The 14,667-nt window shown below is 46.7% G+C and overlaps 1 pseudogene; it reads right to left on the reverse strand.

The window, feature by feature from the left end:
* Positions 1-12,321: 12,321 nt before the first annotated feature.
* Positions 12,322-12,528, reverse strand: LOC118089568 (U2 spliceosomal RNA; annotated as a pseudogene).
* Between the last annotated feature and the right edge of the window lie 2,139 nt (positions 12,529-14,667).

Below are 14,667 nucleotides of genomic sequence, written 5' to 3' on the forward strand. Positions count from 1 at the left end.
GCAAGTACTTCGAGGGGCATGTTGCATTGAGGCAATTGCTTAAAACCCTGACAGCTGTGTAGAAATGGGGAGTGGCTTTGTGGAATGCCCTCCTGGCAGATGTCAAAGAGTTGAACAACTATATAATTTTTTGTAGACATCTGAGGACAGTCCTATTTGGGGAAATCCAACCCCCTCAATGCAGGAAATGTTTGACCAATGTGGGGCTCGAACCCACGAACCTGAGACTGAGAGTCTCATGCTTTACAGGCCAAGACTCTGAAGCTCCATGTGATTCGAGCATTAAGTCCCCCACCTCTGCCCTGCTCTGTCCAAATCTTTTTCTTCTTTGGTGATCACTCATAGCCGAGTAAGATTGTCTTCCATAAACACGGTTTGAACAATGAGTCCGTAAATGACTGTGGAGGCCAGTTCTGGATCCACACGTCCTTCCACAGTGGGGACATTGGTTCCTGGGCAGGAGTTGATCACGGTGTGGATTTGCCAAGCGTGCCTTCCTCTTAGTACGTTTCTCCCTTGCGTCCTGAGATCGAGTTTCTTCAAAGCCCACGACACCTTTGGTAAAGGCTGTTCTCCAACAGGAGCGCTCACAGGCCAGTGTTTCCCAATTGTTGGTGTTTATACTACATTTTTTAAAAAATATGCCTTGAGACAGTCTTTAAACCTCTTTTGTTGACCACCAGCATTACACTTTCCATTTTAAAGTTTGGAACAGAATAGTTGCTTTGGAAGACGATCATCAGGCATCCGCACAACAGGATCAGTCCAACGAAGTTGAAGTTGAAGAATCATTGCTTCAACACTGGTAATCTTTGCTTCTTCCAGTACACTGATATTAGTTCGCCTGTCTTCCCAAGCGATGTGTAAAATTTTTCGGAGACACCGTTGATGGAATCTTTCAAGGAGTTGGAGATGGCGTTTATAAGTGGTCCATGTTTTACAAGCATACATTAAGGTTGGTCTCTCCATTTCAAGCCACTGTTCCTCCCCTCCCTCTCTCCATGCTTGTTTGCTAAGTTGTCTCTCAAGCACCGACGTCCTACTGGGCTGAGGCTTGGCTAAGCAAGGAAGGGGCACGAGGTTCATGACAGCCGGCTGACGGATAAGCTACTTCTGTGTACTCAGGTGCAGCTGCCATCGAGCATGTGGGTGCCATCTGAAGGGGAAGAGGCCAGCAGAGATCGTGGGGGGACAGAGTGTCACTTTGCAGGCAATTGCAGGGCACAACCTCTCCCCACGAACCTCTTTGGAAGATGCGATGGGGCCGCATTTCTGCATCTTTAAACACAGGAGCTGCCCCAATCCCGTAGAAAACTTGTGAGAATATGTAGCGATGGCTCCACCAGTCAATTTCAATTCCCTTGTTTCTCATTCCCCCCCCAATCTTGAATTCATTTTGTTGTAGCAACATCTACACTTAGGAACTCCCTGCCTATTGAAATCAGGCCAACGCCGGCAGTCATTTTTAGAAAGTTAATGAGATTTTCCATCTGTTTTAATAATAATAATAATAATAATAATAATAATAATAATAATAATAATATCCCACCCATCTGGCTGCCAACAGAATATTAAAAACATGATAAAAACATCAGTTCATAAAAACTTCCCTAAACAGGGCTGCCTTCAGATGTTTTCTAAAAGTCAGGTACTGTAGTTGTTTATTTCCTTGACATCTGATGGGAGGGCATTCCACAGGGAGGGCGCCACTACTGAGAAGGCCCTCTGCCTGGTTTCTAGTCTATTTAAATTTAAATTTCTGAAAGCCTTAAGAAGTCTTTAAATTATTGTTGTTAATTTTTCTTATTCTCGTTCATTTCTCATGGATAATTTTATCGTTTTATCTTTTTTGTCAAATGCTCAGAGATTTATTTACTTTTTAAAAAAACAATCAAGCGGTGTATAACTTTTGGGAAATAAATAATGAAAACACAGGGGAAGTAATTGGTAACTAGGTACCAATGCTGGAAATGTTAAGGAAAAGGAGGGTATTTTTTTACCATATGTGGTGGACATGTAAAGAGATAAAAGCTTTCTGGGAAATGATGTATAATGTGTTAAAGAAAATGTTTAAAAACACTTTTGTTAAAAACAAACAAAACCCAGAAGCTTTCTTATTGGGTATAGTGGGTAGAGAAATACCAAGTCAAGATAAAAAAAATGGTTCTTATATGCAACAACTGCAGCCAGAATGTTGTTAGCGCAAAGATGGAAACAACAGGAGTTATGAAGAAAAGAAGAATAGCAGATGAAGTTGATGGACTTTGTAGAACTAGTGAAAATGACGGGAAGAACCCGGAACCAGCGAGACCAAGCATTCCAAAAAGACTGGAATAAATTCATGCTATATTTGAAAGACAACTGTAAGCAATTAACACCACTAGCAGGGTTATCTGAAGATTTGTAAGATGAAATTGCTACCTATTCAGGTTGAGTCATTTAATATTTTGTTGTTGTTGTTTAGTCGTTTAGTCGTGTCCGACTCTTCGTGACCCCATGGACCAGAGCACGTCAGGCACTCCTGTGTTCCACTGCCTCCCGCAGTTTGGTCAAACTCATGTTCGTAGCTTCGAGAACACTGTCCAACCATCTCGCCCTCTGTCGTCCCCTTCTTAATATTTTAGGTAATGATATAACAAGGATAGGAAATGAGGTGAAATGTAAAGATGCAAAGTTTAATTCTGTAAACCATCAGGCGGGAGGGAGGGAAGTCGATAGGCTCAGTTGAGCCAAAGAGATAAAATAAGAGGATAGGATGTTACATAATGTAAAACTAATAAAAAATATTTTTTTCAAAAAAAGAAAAGAAAGATGTACATTATATCCAAGGTCTTTTCCCCAGTGAATCATTACCGATTCGACTTCTGGACTCCCCTTATGTTCCTGTGCCATATGGGCGCATCTCTGGGCGCAACGTTGCCCTTCGGACAGCCGTCTTGCACCCTCCAGAGCCGGCTCCCCGTTGCCAAAAGTTGGGCAGCCGGTGGAATCAGATATGCAAACAGTAGCTTGAAAACCTGGAGAAGGGGGTCTCTGCAGTGTCAACATGGGACAATGACACCCCCCTCGAGCACTTTGCACCCCCCCCACAGGGACCTTTTATCCAGGAGGTGATCCTTAAGTGTAAGTAAATAAACAGGGAGCAGATGGGAGGGATGTTCTGAGCCGCTTTCCCCATCTCCCTGGGGTACCATTACCTCTCCTGCAGCCGAGGCAAATGGATTCCAGACCTGGGCCGTGTTAAACGTCGGACACATGTGGCCACCAGGATTCTGCCAGCCTGACCTCCTCGATCCTTTGTTAAAGGGCCCTCTCCCTTCTCGGGAGCAAGGTTCCCCCCAGCACGGTGGCCTCCTTTACAAGGCTCCCTGTGCCCTTTGGGGTCTCCCTCCGCAAAGCCTTTGATGGCCGGTGTCAGATATTAACACCGCAGTGGGGGCAAGACCTCTTCCAGCAGGGCCCTACAACTCTTCATGCCGAGTTACGCCGGAGAGGGTGGGGGCTACGTCATTTGCCAGGGTGTGTTTTTTTCCAAAAGAAGGGAGCCTTCCCCGTTCCAGCTTAGGCAACACTTACCATCAAGTCTGTGTGTGTTCTGCACATGTGCACAGAATTCAACCGCTGTGTCATTTCTGCTTTTGTTTAGCAACATTATTCAAAAGAAATCAAGTTTCTAGTCCCTAGGAATGTGAAGACTCTCGAAGCAGAACTTCTGGCTGGAATTGTGTGTGGCCAATGAAAGAGGGGGACAAAACCATCTCCTTTATCTAGTAGCCATCTATTAGGTAAAGGTAAAGGGACCCCTGACCGTTAGGTCCAGTCGTGACCGACTCTGGGATTGCGGGCTCATCTCGCATTATTGGCCGAGGGAGCCAGCGTATAGCTTCCAGGTCATGTGGCCAGCATGACAAAGCCGCTTCTGGCAAACCAGAGCAGCACACGGAAACGCCGTTTACCTTCCCGCTGTAGCGGTTCCTATTTATCTACTTGCATTTTGACGTGCTTTCAAACTGCTAGGTTGGCAGGAGCTGGGACCGAGCAACGGGAGCTCACCCCGTCGCAGGGATTCGAACCGCCGACCTTCTGATCAGCAAGCCCTAGGCTCAGTGGTTTAACCCACAGCGCCACCTGGGTCCCTAGCCATCTATTACAGCAGCATAAATTGCATTGTTTGCAGTAAACAATGCTGGTTTGTCTTAACATGAAAAAGGTCACGGAAGCCAGAATGCCATGATTCTTTTCAAGCATTTTTTATTTTTACTTTACAAAGTTGTTATAGTACTTCACCATATCTTAACCTGTTGCAGTATTTGTAAGAATGGATTCCAAATATCATTGAATTTGATATTGAAGGTCGTTCTGTACAGTTCTGCTTATGGCTTCTGTCAAAAACCTTTCAATAGAGGACAATGAAAAAACATAGGTTTTAGAGAACCATTGTCCCTATTGCATCTCCAACAGTTAGATATAATTCTTTTCAAGCCTGTAGATAAGTCAGTCCAGCTTATCTGTGGGACAATGGTTTAGAATACAAGCTGAGATTCCTAACTGTTTAGCATCATTCCCCATATGAGAGAGAGAGAGAGAGATTCTGAATCCCAGGTGCTGGGAGAGAGTTATTGCACCAAGGTCCTGAGCCATGCCCTTCATTTCCTCTTATGGAGAAGAGGACGGTGGGCAGTGGAGGTTTTGTAAGGTGCGATGGTTTTGGAAAGTGCCAGAAGTTATGCTCAGAAGCGGGAGGAAGGTTTAGTTCCAACAAAGGAGGAGCGGTAGACGAAACTGATGGACCATGGAAATGGCTGAATTAACAAGCAGAATTCGAGACCAGGAGAAGGAAGGTTTTTTTTAAAGAAAGAGTGGGAGAAATTGGTGGAATATATGAAAAATCATTGTAAACAACTTTGAACGTTATCAGGATTAGATTAATTGAAACGGGGAGGGAGGAATAAATGAAATATGATAGAAAAAGAATGAAAAAGGAGTACTTGGAATATGCTGTAGAAAGGGGGAAATTATAATGAATCATGGAAGGAGGGGAAGTCGATATCATAGATGTGAAATTAAATACAGTGGTACCTCTACTTATGAATAACTCTACTTACGAATGTTTCTACTTACGAATGGAGCTCCATCCGCCATCTTGGATGCAGTTTAGATAGGATTTTTTCTACTTACGAATTTTTAGATAGGGTTGCTTCGACTTTTTTCTCCCAATGCATTCCTATGGGATTCGACTTACAATTTTTTTCTAAAATAAAAAAAATTCCTTCAGTAGCACCTTAAAGACCAACTAAGTTTTTATTTTGGTATGAGCTTTTGTGTGCATGCACACTACTTCAGATACTTTTTTCTACTTACAAATGTGTGTTCGGAACGCATTAAATTCGTAAGTAGAGGTACCACTGTAACGTAATTTGTTTCATTGTTGTAAAATTGAAAACGATAAATGTGTTTTTTTTGGTTTTTTGTTTAAGGAAAGGGTTGGAACTTCAGATAATGTTTTATTGTCTTTTTAAATATTTTGTTGGAAGCCGCCCAGAGTGGCTGGGGAAACCCAGATGGGCGGGGCATATTTATTTATTTATATTTATTTATTTATTAGATGAGCCCTGCTGGACAGGTGGAACAACTGTGACTCCTCTCTGTTCTCTTAGCAGTGAAAGGAAACCTGCTATGGGAAACCTGCCTTAAGCCAAGTTGGTCGACCTAGCGCAGCAACGAACGTAATAAGATCCTGCTGCATCAGGCCACTGGACCATCTAGTCCAGCATCCTGTTCTCACAGTGGCCAACCAGATGCCCCAATAGGAAACCCACAAGCAGGACTCGAACCCAAGACCCCTCTCCCCTCCTGCTGTGGTTTCCAGCAACTGGGATTCAGAAGCATTGCTGCCTCCGACTGAAGTTGTCTAAATGAGGTGCCATTGCGGCTAGGAGCCCACTCCTCCATTAATTTCTCCAATTCTTCTCCTAAAGCCACCCAAACAAGCTGCTCTTTTCATGAGCTTTGGCCCACCAAGCATGAAGAGAATTAGGAACGCGGGAAGTTGGCTTAAACTGAGTCAGGCCCACTGGTCCATTGGGCTCTGTACTGTCTACACTGGCTGGCAGCAATGGCTTTCCAGGGTCTGAGATCACGACTCCTTCCCTGGGCCTTTTTGGAGGTGCCATGGACTGTACCGGAGATATTCTGCACGATTCTTCAACATCAACTTCGTTGGACTGGTCATGTTGTGCGGATGCCTGATGATCGTCTTCCAAAGCAACTACTCTATTCCGAACTTAAAAATGGAAAGCGTAATGCTGGTGGTCAACCAAAGAGGTTTAAAGACTCTCTCTAAAAATCTAATCTAAAAAAAGTAGTATAAACACTGACAACTGGCCTGCGAGCGCTCCAGTTGGAGAACAGCCTTTACGAAAGGTGTTGTGGGCTTTGAAGACACTCGAACTCAGGACGCAAGGGAGAAACGTGCTAAGAGGAAGGCACGCTTGGCAAATCCACACCGTGATCAACTCCCACCCGGAAACCAATGTCCCCACTGTGGAAGGACGTGTGGATCCAGAATTGGCCTCCACAGTCATTTACGGACTCATTGTTAAAACCGTGTTTATGGAAGACAATCTTACCTGGCCACAAGTGATCGGCGAAGAAGAAAGACAATCTTCCCCTTGATGCGCGAAATAACCTGAAATATTTGCTTGCTGAGAACAGGGATCGGGGAGATGAAACTGGAGAGTATGAGGCTTAACCCTTTGCTCTTGGTCTGGGGGGCCCCCAGGGGATAGCAGTGTCTGTGCACATGTTTGCGAGCGCAGTGGTTGCGGTGATTAACATGTCTCATTTCCAGCCCACGCAGATGAGTTGCCGTCTCGGTGCAAGGGAAATACCGGGTGCTGGGGAGGGGGCTGTGCTGCTGCTCTTTCCCCCCTCCAGAGACGCCTGCGGTTGCTGGAGCCATTCTTACCCAGACTATTGGTGTTGCTGCAAAACACACACCTGTGACATATAAAACGTAACTCAGCTCTGCGCCTGCTCCCCCCCCCCATTTTCATTCCTCAACTGGAAACTGGATCTCAGCTAAGAAACTCTGAAAGGAGCAGCAGACTCGCACTCATACCGGATTGCTCTGTGGGAGGGCGGAAACTTTCATCTCTGAACATCTCTTTGAACACCTGACACCTGCGGGCACCTGTTTGCAACAATATCTCCTTTTTATAACCATATTAAAAGTTGCTGTTCGTCTGTCACTTAATTTCAGAGCCATTTACAGCCAAATGAATATCGAAAACCCGCAAGACGGCGTCTGATGGAACAGCCTCTCCCAGCCAAGTGTGGATGGGAGCTGCGGTCAGAGCATGTGATGACATAAGGAACGGCTCTCACAAGCCCGAGGTTTGGAAATAGAGGGAATCCTAGCATAAGCGTACGGGCCTAAGTCAAGCCTGCTGGATCAGGCCCAGGGACCTGTTCTCACGGTGGCCATTGAGATGCCTGTGGAAAAGCAACACACAGGAATCTGAGCATAAGAGCAGGACTTTTGGTGTTGCATAAGGCCAGTGCTGGATTTACGTATAAGCTAAACAAGCTATAGCTCAGGGCCCCACTCTCTTGGGGGGTCCCAAAAAAATTAAATGAAAAAACCAGGATGTACATTTCTAAAATATAAGATAAAAACAAATAAAATGAAACCTACATACAGCAACCGTGTTTTGTGTTGTGTAGGCTCCTATGATGTAAGTAATGGGCCCCGCCTGCTAGCCGGCTCCCTAAAATATCCCTCGTTTGCTCATTTCTATATATAGGGTGCCTACATGCTGCTATTTATAACTATTCATAGATTGCACCATATATTTACACCTATTATTATTTCATGTTATAGCAAGTTTCCAGAGACTAGATTATGAGTCTTGGTAAATTGTGTTTCTGAAGGAACTTTTGTTATTTCCAATGTGTTTGCATTATTAAGTTTGTTATGGATAAAAAATCATTTTTAGTTAGAGCTTGATGATTATTTCACTATTAATGTACAGTACTTCTTCTCCATTGTATTTCAGTTCAACAATTACTTTGATAAAATACATATTTTGTTATGTGCAAATGGCTTTAGATACCTATTAGGTCCACAAATTACCATATAGCATATATTCAACACAAAAGACTGTGACAATTTGTTGTTGACAAAGGACAGCTGGACATATAAAGGGCCCCATTACCTTTAGTAGCTTAGGGCCTCATCAAAGCTAAATCCGGCTCCGCCTAAAGCACCATTGAAATTTTAAAGCCCAAAGTCCTCCACTGACTCTCCATTAATTCCCCCAATCCCCTTCTGAAGCCATGTAAGTCAGTGGCTATCACCGTATCCTGTGGGAGGGAGTTCCGTAGTTTAACCATGTGCTGCGTGGAGAAGCACATTCTTTTTATCAGTCCTGAATCTTCCAACATTCAGCTTCATGGGCTGCCCATGAGTTCTATTGTTGGGAGAGAGGGAGAGAAACTTTTCTCTATATTTGCTTTCTCTCTGTGCCATATCTATAATTTTGCAAACTTTGATCACGCTGCCTCTTACTCAGCTTTCCTGTAAAATAAAAACTCCCAAACGTGGCAACCTTTCCTCAAACGGGAATCATAGCAAGATTCTCAACCTAGTATGGAAAATCAGCATGCCAGGGCTGCAGAACATGCCCCTAGCCTCCGCTGCCTGGGCAAGGTAGGGGCGCAGAAAGGTTGCGCCTTCTGTACTGCTGACATTCCTGTTGGAGAGAGAGAGAGAGAGAGACCACCCCTCCAGTTCACCTCCATTTTTCCACACCTGCCAGAGAAGCAGAGCTCTCCCCTCTGCTTGGCTAAGGGCTGAATCACAGATCGTTGGTCCAGCCCATCTGAGGACCCAGCGGAGGAAACCTGGAAGGCATTACACGGCTGTCTTTCGAGGAAGTCTCTCCGAGTTCCGGACCCAGGGATGCCGGTGAGCCACGCAAGATTAAGAAAAGAGAGCGGATCCCACAAAGGGCCTTTGTTCCTCTCCTGGAACAAATGGATTGGAGTTAGCTGAGGCCGTTTGTCAGCCTGTGTTGCGAGAGGAGTCCAGTTGCAGGTCATGCAGGGAAACAGGTGGGCAGAGAGGGAACATCAACAGAGCAAACAGAGATAAATAATGCCGTCCCTTCCCTCCCTTCCTCCCTGTGGACACCCAGAGCCGCTTGCCTGACCGCAATGCCAAGCCATATGACTCAGAGAAAGGAAGAGCTCCGGGTACATTCACGCCATAGATTCAAAGCCCTATTATACCACTTTGCAGAGTCGTGGCTTCCCCCAAAGGATTATGGGAGCTGTAGTTTGTTATGGGTGTCGAGAGCTCTTACTTAGGGGACCCCTTTCCCCCTCCCAGAGCTACAATTCCCAGAGTTCCCTGGGAAGAGGGATTGAATGTTAAACCACTGTGAGGTTGAGGAGGGCGCAAATGCACGCCTGGCACCAGCGCACGTCTGATCACAGGGAAACTTGTCTCCTTGTTGCCTTCTCCTGGGATTATTTCATTTACTAGATTGAATTTGCTTTGCCCCCTCTTCCTTCCCCTACCCTTTCCCCTTTCGTGTCGTAAGGCGTTTAGATTGCTTCATCAATGGCACACTTTGGGAAGCTTTCCAGCTGAAGAGCCGGGGCAGAAACGCTCTGTCCGCACACCCGAAAAGAATCCCCCATTCATCCTCCTCCTCCTTTTTTGCTGGACAGATGCCCAAACCCCCGGCACTTCCAGATAATAAGAGCTCAAAGGCTTGCCTCTAAGGCTCTGGAAGCTGCTGTTTCCCCCTTGCTGACGACAGTGCCCCCCTGTTTTCGCTGGAGGGGTGGGTGTGACCAGTAAGACAGAGACAGGGGTCTCTGTTGAGATAACTCCTTCGCAAGTGGTTCCTTTCGCAAACCAACAACCCCCCCCCCGGATCTTTGCAAGAGGAAGCTTTTTGGCACGCCACAATTCTTCGGGCAAAATTTATAATCCTCCAGGGGAGCCGATGCCCAGGGTCTTTGCCTCCACGAGCCCTCGCAATGTTTCCTGCGGGCCGGAGGGAGGCTTTGATGCTGCGCGGGGAAGCCAGCGGTCTCTCTCTCCTGCTCAAGGGAAGGAGCCATCCAGTCTCACCTCCTTCTCTTCCGCCCCGCGGTGACCTCCTAAGGAAATGGCTTTCTCTCCTGAAGCACGTGGCTCCCGCCTAGCAGGATCCTTCATCTCTAACAGCTCTTGCGTTGCATTCATTCATTCGTTGCAAAAGGATTCCTTTGTTTCCTCCTATGGTTCTAGTTCATATTTCATTCATTCATTCATAACGCAAGGGAAGGCATGCTGCATCTAGGGCAGGGGTCGGAAAACTAAGGCCCTCGGGGGGCCGGATCAGGCCCACCTGCCTTCAGGATCTGGCCCGTGGACTGTCCGTGGATCGGCGTGGGGATTCTGTTAGTTCAGGCTGCACCATTTTCCCCCTGTGCCATTCCATTTCCCCCTCTCCGTCATACACACCACGGTGGCGCCTCCTCCCTCCCTCCTCCTGGCTTCTCCTTGCCCTGGCTAGAGGAGGAAGGGGGCTGGGCTGAGCTGGCTGTGCGCCACTTTAAGCAGCCGCTCTCCAGAGCCAGCCCTTTTCACCACTCATCTTCTCTCTGCCGCCACCGCTCTGGTGCTCCTGTGGGCCAGAGAGAGGAGCGTATGACCTCCCTCTGCCTCTACCCACGAGAAACAACAGCGGCAGCGGCAGCCCCTGGGAAGATATGCGCAGCGGCTGGGGCTGGGGGGGTGGGGAGGAGAACTTCTTGTTCCCCTCACCTCTTCTTTCAGCTCCCCCCTCCCCCAGTGCCACTTCTCTGGCCTGCCACAAGGTCTGAGGGACAGTGGACTGTCCCACGGCTAAAAAAAAAAAAAAAAAGCCAACTCCTGATCTAGGGCTCTGGAAAGGCCTGCATTTGGTTTCCAGCAATGGCAACCAGTATTTTGGGTGAAAGCTCACTTCTTTCCAAGAGTTCTCCCCTGGCTTGTAAAATGTTGGTGCCTGCACGCAGTGGCGTAGCATGGGTTGCCAGCTCCTGGGGCTGCGTGGCAGGAGGGAAACAGATGAAGTATGCATGCACATTCAACTGCCTAACAGTGCCCACATCACCCAGGAGATTGCAGCAGGAGGGATAAGGAAAAAAGAGTCGTTCCATTGCCTGGGGAGGTCACTTCCTGGTTTCCAGGGAGAAGCTGCTTTTAATGGAGCCCAGCGATGGAAGCAGCTGTATCGGGGCAGCACCAGGTGTTGAAATTTTGTGCACCTAACAATCTTGCAGCCAGGGCAATCACCCCTGTGCCCCCCTCACGCTACGCCACTGCCTGCACACATGCTCTTTGACACGGTGCCTCCTGGGAATCGTAGCTCCAAGAACCAGCCAGAGCTGAGAAATGAATGTAAGAAGAGCCTGCTGGATCAGGCCAATGTTCCACCTGGTCCAGCATCCTGTTCTCAAAGTGGCCAGCCAGACATCTGTGGGAAACCTGCAAGATTAAAGCAGCCCTCTCCCCTCCTGTGGTTCCCAGCAGCTGGTATTCAGAAGCACAGCTGCCTCCGACTCTGGAGGCAGAGCATAGCTATCCAGCTATCCAGCCCATGCTCATCAAAATATATCAATCCCAGATCGAGAGAGGTTAGAGATCCAGGTGGGCGATATTAGCCACACATTGAACGTTTGCAAGAGAATTGACCCAAATAAGAGAGGTAACTCTTCTGCTTGGCTGGGTAGCCTGGTCCACGAGTAATCTGCAAAGCTGCCTCCAGAGGGCACATCTCCGCTATATATTTATATAAACTATATATTATTTACATTTTCACTATATATTTAAAACACAGTGATACCGCTTTAACAGTCATGGCTTCCCCCAAAGGATGCTGGGAACTGTAGTTGATTAAGGGCGTTGAGTGCCGCTGGAAGACCCCACATGGAGCTACAATCTCAAGAGTTGTTCAGCAATCGATCCCTCTTCCCAGGGAATGCCAAGCCTGCAGGATCAGGCCAATGGATCGAGACCAGCATCCTTCTTCTCACAATGGCCAACCAGATGCCTTGTGGGAAACTCCCAAACAGAATCTTGAGCCCAAGTGCCTCTGCAGCTGGCATTCAGAAGCATCGCTGCCTTTGAACAATTCTGGGCACCACAATTTAAGGAGGATATTGACAAGTCGGAACGTGTGCAGAGGGAGGCAAGCAAGATAATCAGGGGTGTGGAAACCAAGACTTCTGATGAACAGCTGAGGGAACTGGGTATGCTTAGCCTGGGAAAGAGGAGACTGGAGGAGATGTGATAGCCACCTTCAAATATTCTCAAGGGCTGTCACATGGAAGATGGAGCAAGCTTGTTTTCTGCTGCTCCAGAGGTTAAGAACTGAACCAATGGCTTCAAGTCACAAGAAAGGAGATTCTGACTAAACATACGGAAAAACATTAAATTGATAAGAACAGATACTACACTTGATCTTAGCCAAAAGGCCAAGAAGCGATAAACTAACCATCTCAAAATTCAGACGTGCTTTTACACTAGCCAGATTGGATGTGCTGCCCTCCGCCGTACTCGAGGGCAGATTTCAAAAGATTCCAGCAGAAAAACGACTCTGTCCCTGTGGAACCGGCAACACAGAAACAGTGGCTCACATCCTTCTGTCATGTCCTCTCTACAAAGACTTGCGGCTCGATCTCATGACACCCCTACTTCTAACTATCCCAGGCCGCCCAACTGAGGCCACGTTGTTCTTTCTTCTATCAGATCAAAATGACCTGAGAACAACAAAAGTTGCCAGATTTATCGAGGGTGCAATGAGACTAAGGGCTACCTTTTAAACAACAACCATAGTCATATGATCTTTTTATCCTTGTTGTTTTTAATTCTATATTGCATGTATTTTGTTGCTATGGTTGTTGGCTATGCAAATAAAGTTTATTTATTGATTGATACATTCTACGGAAAAACATTCTGACAGCAAGAGCCATTTGACAGTGGACCCTCCTTCATTGGAGGTTTTTAAGCAGAGGTTGGATGGCCATTTTTCATTGATGCGGGTGGCGCTGTGGGTTAAAGCACAGAGCCTAGGGCTTGCTGATCAGAAGGTCGGCGGTTCCAATCGAACGACGGAGTGAGCTCCCGTTGCTCAGTCCCAGCTCCTGCCAACCTAGCAGTTCGAAAGCACGTCAAGTGCAAGTAGATAAATATGGTCACTGAAAGGACAGATCGTGAAGCTGTGGCTCCAATACTTTGGCCACCTCGTGAGAAGAGAAGACTCCCTGGAAAAGACCCTGATGTTGGGAAAGGTGGAGGGCACTAGGAGAAGGGGACGACAGAGGACGAGATGGTTGGACAGTGTTCTCGAAGCTACGAACATGAGATTGACCAAACTGCGGGAGGCAGTGGAAGACAGGAGTGCCTGGCGTGCTATGGTCCATGGGGTCACAAAGAATTGGACACGACTAAACAACAACCGCTCCGGCGGGAAGGTAAACAGTGTTTCCATGTGCTGCTCTGGTTCGCCAGAAGCGGCTTTGTCATGCTGGCCACGTGACCTGGAAGCTGTACGCCGGCTCCCTCAGCCAGCAAAGCGAGATGAGCGCTGCAACCCCAGAGTCGTCCGCGACTGGACCTAATGGTCAGGGGTACCTTTACCTTTACCGGAGGTTGGGCTAGATGGGGTCTCATCCATCTAGTCTACAATTCTATGATTGTCCCATCCTCTTAAATCCATACTGTGGAAGCGAGTGCCATAGTTTAATTATGTGCTGTGTGAGGACGTACTTTTGCTTAGCGATGCCCCTTGCTGCCGCAAACCATCGCCAATAAGCTCCCACTCTCTGCCATCTCCCACCATGCACAAACGGGGTAGGGAAATGGGGTGGCGGCTGAGTTTTGGCTCGGCCTTTAAGATTCGAAACAAGGCAGTTTCGTACGGAGAAACTCCCCACCCCCTCCCTGGCTTCCTGTTGCATCAGAGAGCATGTTGATCTCCCTTTTCAATGCAAACTGTCCAAGTGCGTTGCTGAGATCAAGACAGAATTCGGAGAGCAATCCCATAATTTCAGGATACTGGCGCCATCTGCTGGCGCTCTTAAGGGAGGCACTTCTTCCACATCAAAGACTCTCATATACTGTACAGCAAAGGCCATTCCATATGGTCTGCTCATATTAATTCATACATTGATCAGGAAATGGGGAAACATTTTACCACTGGAGATAAAAGCATGTACATGAACACCCAAAAACAATGCAATTCTAAGGGTCAGACTGTCTATGCACATTTAAAGCACATTTCTCTCCCACCCAAAATAATTCTGGGAATTGTAGTTTAAGGGTGCTGGGCAATGGAGGGTAAGCTACAGTTCCCAGGATTCTTTGGGGACGTGTACTTTAAATGTATTATTTCAGAGAATTTATATACTGTTTGATTGTAAAAACAACAACCCTCAAAGCAGTTTACAAAAAAAGATGATAAAATTATTGATACCAAAAATGAGTAAGAATCTAAAACTTTCTAATTGTTAAAATGAACAAAACAGAGATGAAAACTTACACCAGCTTTTTAATTATCTATGAAGCCTGGTCTAAAAAATCTTGTTTTTTGCAGGTGCCAAAAAGAGCAGTGAAGCCTGATGTCA

This window comes from Zootoca vivipara, chromosome 7, assembly GCF_963506605.1.
Source record: "Zootoca vivipara chromosome 7, rZooViv1.1, whole genome shotgun sequence".
Taxonomy (NCBI): Eukaryota; Metazoa; Chordata; class Lepidosauria; order Squamata; family Lacertidae; genus Zootoca; species Zootoca vivipara.